The sequence below is a fragment of the Salmo trutta genome, chromosome 6, assembly GCF_901001165.1.
Source record: "Salmo trutta chromosome 6, fSalTru1.1, whole genome shotgun sequence".
NCBI lineage: Eukaryota > Metazoa > Chordata > Actinopteri > Salmoniformes > Salmonidae > Salmo > Salmo trutta.
In genome coordinates this window covers 29,948,465-29,955,442 of record NC_042962.1, presented here as the reverse complement: position 1 = coordinate 29,955,442, position 6,978 = coordinate 29,948,465, and positions in this window count along the sequence as shown.

The window sequence follows — 6,978 nt, the reverse complement described above, 5'->3', positions numbered from 1 at the left end:
TCCCAGGTGTCTTTTATACAGATAACGAGCTGAGATTAGGAGCACACTCTTAAAGGGAGTGCTCCTAATCTCAGTTTGTTACCTGTATAAAAGACACCTGTCCACAGAAGCAATCAATCAATCAGATTCCAAACTCTCCACCATGGCCAAGACCAAAGAGCTCTCCAAGGATGTCAGGGACAAGATTGTAGACCTACACAAGGCTGTAATGGGCTACAAGACCATCGCCAAGCAGTTTGGTGAGAAGGTGACAACAGTTGGTGCGATTATTCACAAATGGAAGAAACACAAAAGAACTGTCATGGGTCGTGGATGGGTATTCCAGCATGACAATGACCCAAAACACACGGCCAAGGAAACAAAGGAGTTGCTCAAGAAGAAGCACATTAAGGTCCTGGAGTGGCCTAGCCAGTCTCCAGACCTTAATCCCATAGAAAATCTGTGGAGGGAGCTGAAGGTTCGAGTTGCCAAACGTCAGCCTTAATGACTTGGAGAAGATCTGCAAAGAGGAGTGGGACAAAATCCCTCCTGAGATGTGTGCAAACCTGGTGGCCAACTACAAGAAACGTCTGACCTCTGTGATTGCCAACAAGGGTTTTGCCACCAAGTACTAAGTCATGTTTTGCAGAGGGGTCAAATACTTATTTCCCGCATTAAAATGCATATCATTTCATAACATTTTTGACATGCGTTTTTCAGAATTGTTTGTTGTTATTATTCTGTATCTCACTGTTCAAATAAACCTACCATTAAAATTATAGACTGATCATTTCTTTGTCAGTGGGCAAACGTACAAAATCAGCAGGGGATCAAATACTTTTTCCCCTCACTGTATTATCTCCAATTTATCATCTATGTAAAAAAACCTGTCTTATTAGGACTAATAATATCCGACAATACCTTTACTTTTACTCAAGTATGACAATTGGGTACTTTTTCCAAGACTGCTCTATAGTTTCTGAAATAGCTACTAGTTCTGATATTCTGCATTAAAATGTATCTTCTTGACCCACAATTATGCATTGTAACAAGCAAGGAGAAGTTTCTGCCTATCAACATACTCAAAAGGGTTTGCCTGTTTTGACGGAATTCCTTGACATAGCAAGAGACCACCAGAAAATACACAAAATTCTTCCAAACTTTCTGTCAGTGGAGATCTGTGTGTCAGTGCTTGCATTCGTAAGGTGATAGTTAAAAAAGTATTCTGCACTGTTACAATAGCACGGCCTCATTTTTCTATACACTTAGCATAATTACTTAATTGATGTGAGAGCTCATGTGTACGACAATGATAAACTGTGTAATCCCAAACAAAATGTCCTTGGATCGCAGATTAGTGCAATTATAATACGATCAACTGGTCACAAAATCAGTATAGTTTCTGTATGGATAGGGAAACATCCAAGCCAGGTGGAGTGGATAGAGGAGTCTATTGGTCCGTTGGGCTGAGGAATGGGGCCACTGGCTGGTATGCTGTGCAGGATCCCCAGTCTACTTATCAGAAAGTTCTCACCATAGGAAAATAAAAGATTTTCCAAAAAGACAAAGTAATTCGCCCATCTTTTGTATCAAATCCTACAAGAACTACTCAGCCCTTAATTTCATTATAAATCGGATTTACACTAATCCCTCTCCAAGTGGAGTTGCCCTTTGTCAGGTCTCTATCCCTGGGTGTCAGAAAAAAGCTGAATGGAGAAAGTGGGAGTCCACTATTAAATTGGAGGTGGGGGCAGCTTGGGGATGTTGCGTGTTTATGATCATCCCAAGCCCTCAAGACTGTTTTTGTTTCCCACTTTATGAGAAAACTTCAGAGTAATCCCCTCAGGATTCCCCCTCGAGAGTTCTTTAGCTGCCATAAACTACACATTCAACCGTCAAAACCCGACCTAGTCTCTATAGAGACTGATATGATAGTATTAGAGGATGGTTGGTGGGGGTTTAATCTTCTCTTGTGCCTAACCTTTCCTCAAAATACTGAACCTACAGGTAAGCGAGCCATGGGATTGGTGGACTGGTGGCATCTCTATTTATGTACATCCGGCCCTGGGTCTCTCCAACGGATGTTGTGCATTATAATTTATAATACTGTAGTTATTTACTCCTGTCAGATCTCCAATGTCTCCCGTTGTAAATTCTGAATGTCTGCATTATATGAAGAAAGGATGTGGGTAGCATAACATTGGCAATGAATTAGGCGACATAATGCATGGGCATGTCTTCTTTTCTTCGCAAATATTCATGTCATTTGCACACATTGGTGGATTATGGGGTAGCTTAAAGAGCTTAAAATGAGTTCCTTTTGTATGTGATCAAGTCTGATCAGTGTGCCTTATAATGAACTGCTGAAAAGCAAAGGGCCTTCTCACAGCACCCCTCTCCTTATACTTTCAAGGTCTCTGGTACTGTCTGAATAGCTGACTATGACAGCCTTACCCTGATTGCAGATATGCCAATAGGTGTTACCATGGAAATGGCACTCAGTCCACCGTCTTTGTATGTATTAGATTCTGGGGCAAACTGCTGAAGTCATAAAGGCATGTACTGGTTAACGCTATGTCAGTTTGTAGTTGCTCAGATTCAGATAATGCCAATTTACTCAGAAATATGAAATATGTATCTTATACACTGAGTATACCAAACATCAGGGACACCTTCCTAATAACCCCCCCCCCCCCCCCCCCATCAGAACAGCCTCAATTCGTTGGGGAATGGACTATATGTTGAAAGCGTTCCACAGGGATGCTGGCCCATGCTGACTCCAATGCTTCCCACAATTGTGTCAAGTTGGCTGGATATACTTTGGGTTGTGGACCGTTCTCGATACACATGGGGAACTGTTGAGCGTGAAAAACCCAGCAGCGTTGCAGTTCTTGACACAAACCGATGCGCCTGGCAACTACTACCATATCCCATTCAAAGGCACTTAAATATTTTCTCTTGCCCATTTGCCCTCTGAATGGCACACATACACAATCCATGTTTCAATTGTCTCAAGGCTTAAAAATCCTTCTTTAACCTGTGTCCTCCCCTTCATCTACACTAATTGAAGTGGATTTAAAAAGGGACATCAATTAGGCACCATCACCTGGATTCACCTGGTCAGTCTATGTTATGGAAAGAGCATGTGTCCTTAATGTTTGGTATACTTAGTGTATATACCCTCATTATGTGCACTAATTGTCTCAGAATCCAGCCAACCAGCTTCATAAATAAAACACATTTTCATAAAATTCTTGATACAGATATCAGATGAGAAGTCGGATGTTCTATCATCGGTTTAGTCAACGCGTTTAGTCTTTGGTCTGTGCTCTTGAAGACATGAGACCTTCAGTTCTTGGGTTTGTAGATGTAATCCCTGTACTAATCACTTGCAGTCCATACACCATTAGTATTTTCCTCAGGTTTATACAATGCATCCCAAAGACGGTCACTAAAGAACACAAGAACACGTCATCGGGGAGCGAGCCCCATAAGTCATCAGCAACCACGCTTAGCGTAATCTGAAATTTGGAATGTCTCTGTTTGAAGTTGGCTGCGGGAGAGAAACGTTGAGAGACAATTATCTTGTATGTCCTCAAGAGGTCTGGTGTTTTGTAGGACAGCTTCAAGAGATCAGAGAAGTGGAGTACATAAATAAATACATCTGAAGGCTCTTTAGATCCAAGGTATTACCAACAGACACTTGGCAAAACAGTCCGTGTGTCATGTCTTTACAACATTTTACTGCGCCTATCAACCAACCAATATTCCCCAACGAAGACCCCTTACGATTTTGCAAGCATAAACAAGGTCTTAAGCTTCCACAGAAGATGAATGCGGAGCGCTAAATTAATTTGAAGTATTTTCTTTTGTGTGTCAACAAAAGCGACCAGGTTTGTACTGGTTCCTATAGCTGATGACAGATCATTGGGCTCCAGTGTTTGCCCAGGTGTTAGGCCTCCTAACTGAGACAGCAAAAAAGGGATTGTCTAGGTCTTCAACCTGCACGTCTACACTTTTCAGTGCCTTTATTGTATGGTAGAACCTTTTTCAATAGCTCTGAATTCTTTATTTTATAAAGACGGCCAAGAACCTTTTAAACACAAACTCCTGTGACAAAATCCGTTTGTGAGTTGAATAAATAACTACCTTTGAAACTGTGTAAACATTCACAATACGTGATACTCTTCAAAAAGGTCTGATGCTTGACTTGTATCCTGTTTATATATTGTGTGAATCCTTATACTAGCTCGGTAGCTCTACTTTTCCCAACCAACATTAATCATGAAGCCCATAATTCACCTTGCACAATATGATTACATTGTGTGGCGCTGGAATAAAGTGTATAATTGCTAAGGTGTGTAAAAAAGGTATCTCCTGAGGCGGTTGGTAACATCCCGGCAGTGTACGTTAAAGAATTTCTCGATAGATAAATATAGATGCAGCAAAGCAGCTGAAACAGTGGTGGAGGACTTCATATGAAATGTGTGTGTTAATTAAAAGTCCTCTAACAGTCGGGCTAAGGTTAGGTCCCTGTGTCTCGAGGTGAAGGGGCCATCCCAGATTTGGATCCTGTCAATCAGGTACTTTGTTATGTCTGCATTCGTGAGGACTGGGCGGAGTGATAGCTGCACAGCTGGCTGGATTTATAAATTACATCTCACTGTGATAGAGGAGAGACACCAACAACCAAACCGAACTTTAACCCTAACCTTTACCTTAACATTAAAGGGACATTTCTAAATTGTCCAAGTACATATTTATCATCTCCAGCACCACTCCAACATCAACATATATGAAAATGGCGCGTTTCTATGTTTTGTATTAAAAAAGATAGAGGAAGATAAGTGTTTCCAATGACATCATCAACCAATTATTAGACAATTACTATGCAATTATTACGCAATGCACATGATTACATGATGTACACCAACGATGTCATTGGAAACACGTATCTTCCTCTATCATTTTCTTTACTACAAAACATAGAAATGTGCCATTTTCACATGTTGATGTTGGGGTGGTGCTGGAGATGATGAATATGAAGTTTTTGAAATTTTGAAATTTCTAATCCTGTCCTTAGCTTTTCTTTAAACCAGGCCTAACTTCTTCCTTCCCCTCCTTAACCTTCCAAACCGCTTGCTTTAGTTCACATCCCCAGCTGTCTCCTACAGCACTACTTAAGCATAGCATGGCATGTTCTACCCATTGTAGCTAAATGCTAAAGCAAATGTGCTGCTTGTCCAAATAAAATGAGCATGGTATGCATGCTTTACAGTGATATTAGTGTAATAACACTCATAGACAACAGTTTGCAGTGATGTTTGACAGGCTTTGAATGCATATTATCCTATGTGTACTGTTAAATCAAAGGTGCTTTAAATCATCCTCGCTGCTTAGTCTCAGGGAGTGTCATTTACACTATTCCCTCTGTCGGTTTTACTATGATGTATTCAGCCTTTTGAAAAACTTTCACCTTGGACCACAGATCATGTGCTTACATGCTGTTCCTGCAAGTTTATATTTGTCCCCCTTTTAGACTCTTGGAAGTTGATATAAAAAAAAGAAGAAAAGTACAAAAGTTGAAAAATGACTTTTCTTTATTGCCACGGCTTTACGAAACAAAAGAGTGAGCAAATTATTTTGCCACCAGAAGAAAGCGGTACAATTAAAAATCTCTGCCACTTAATTTGACGGCCGAGTCCAGCCCTGTTAAGTTTTGTTTTTCTAAGCCTCCAACATAACAGTGTGCCCTGCCGTCAGCACCTTGAGCAAGTAAAAGCACTTCCTTTATGAACTGCCCGCCAAATATTTGCTTTGCGAATCTCTGCGAGAAGAAAAGAGAGAGGTTGCTGCAGTGAATAACTTTTAAAACACTGTGTTCCAATGAAAAGCAGCAGACATGAAAGAGCAGGAGAAATGAATTGAATGTCGTTCCCCCCCCCTTCTAACTCTATGAAAAAGGCTGCCGATGGGATCTGAAGCTCTTGGCCAGGTGATTCATCACTGATCTCTGTCAAAAGGCGCTTTCCACAACATGAGACGAACAATGACAGTGTGATTGCATACAGAGAAGCTCTGATTGAAAGATATCAGCTGTATTCTGTTCTACATTCTACCCCAGAGAAGGCAGTTTGCATTCTCAGAGAAGACGATCCACTAACAGATGAAAACGTAATATCTTAACCCTACGGCATGTGTGTCAAGAGAGCTGTTTCAGGAGGTGTTGCGTAACAAAAGCATCCCGATTTAAATTAACCAAAACAATTTAACAGCTCCTTAAACATGAACAGAGGAGCTGGCAGTCAGATTGATTGGACAAGTAACAAGGTAAGAAACACTCGAGGTAGTGCATGCGTTTCAGTGGCACTGAGATCTCAGCTGGGGAGTGGAGCTGAACAGATTGTGGACGTCTGCCAGATCTCTTGATCACACATTCATACCTGGTTCACAACGACATACAGAGTTCACCAGGAGAAAAATACTTACCTGGCTAAGTAGTTGTAGCCTTTTGCTCTCTATTGAAAATGTTGCGCAACAGGCAGAGCTCTGCAGAGCTCGCAAATTCAATTGTAACTGACAATGTTGGTTTTAGTGTCAGCCTTTACATCTTAACGCCCAATAATAATACTGATATTAGAAACTTTATTAGCCAAACCTGTGCCACTCCTGAGGTAGGTGTAATATGTAGGCTAGGGCCTTCCCCACACTGCTCCACAACAGGCCTCACCCCTGCCTTTACCCCAGCGCTCTACTCCACAGTACTCCACGTGAGAGCAGAATAAATATCACCTTAGATACTATTTACATTTAGGGCCGAGGACTACCATTACCTTCCCATCAATATCAGCACTTACAGGCCATAATACAGTGAGACAGGCCTCCAACCTGTAATTTTCATAGGCCCTAATTCATGGTAAAAGGAAATAATAGATGAGGTTATTCAACTAAACAATGATGATACTTACACATAATTGCCAGAGATGACTAGTATTGCCA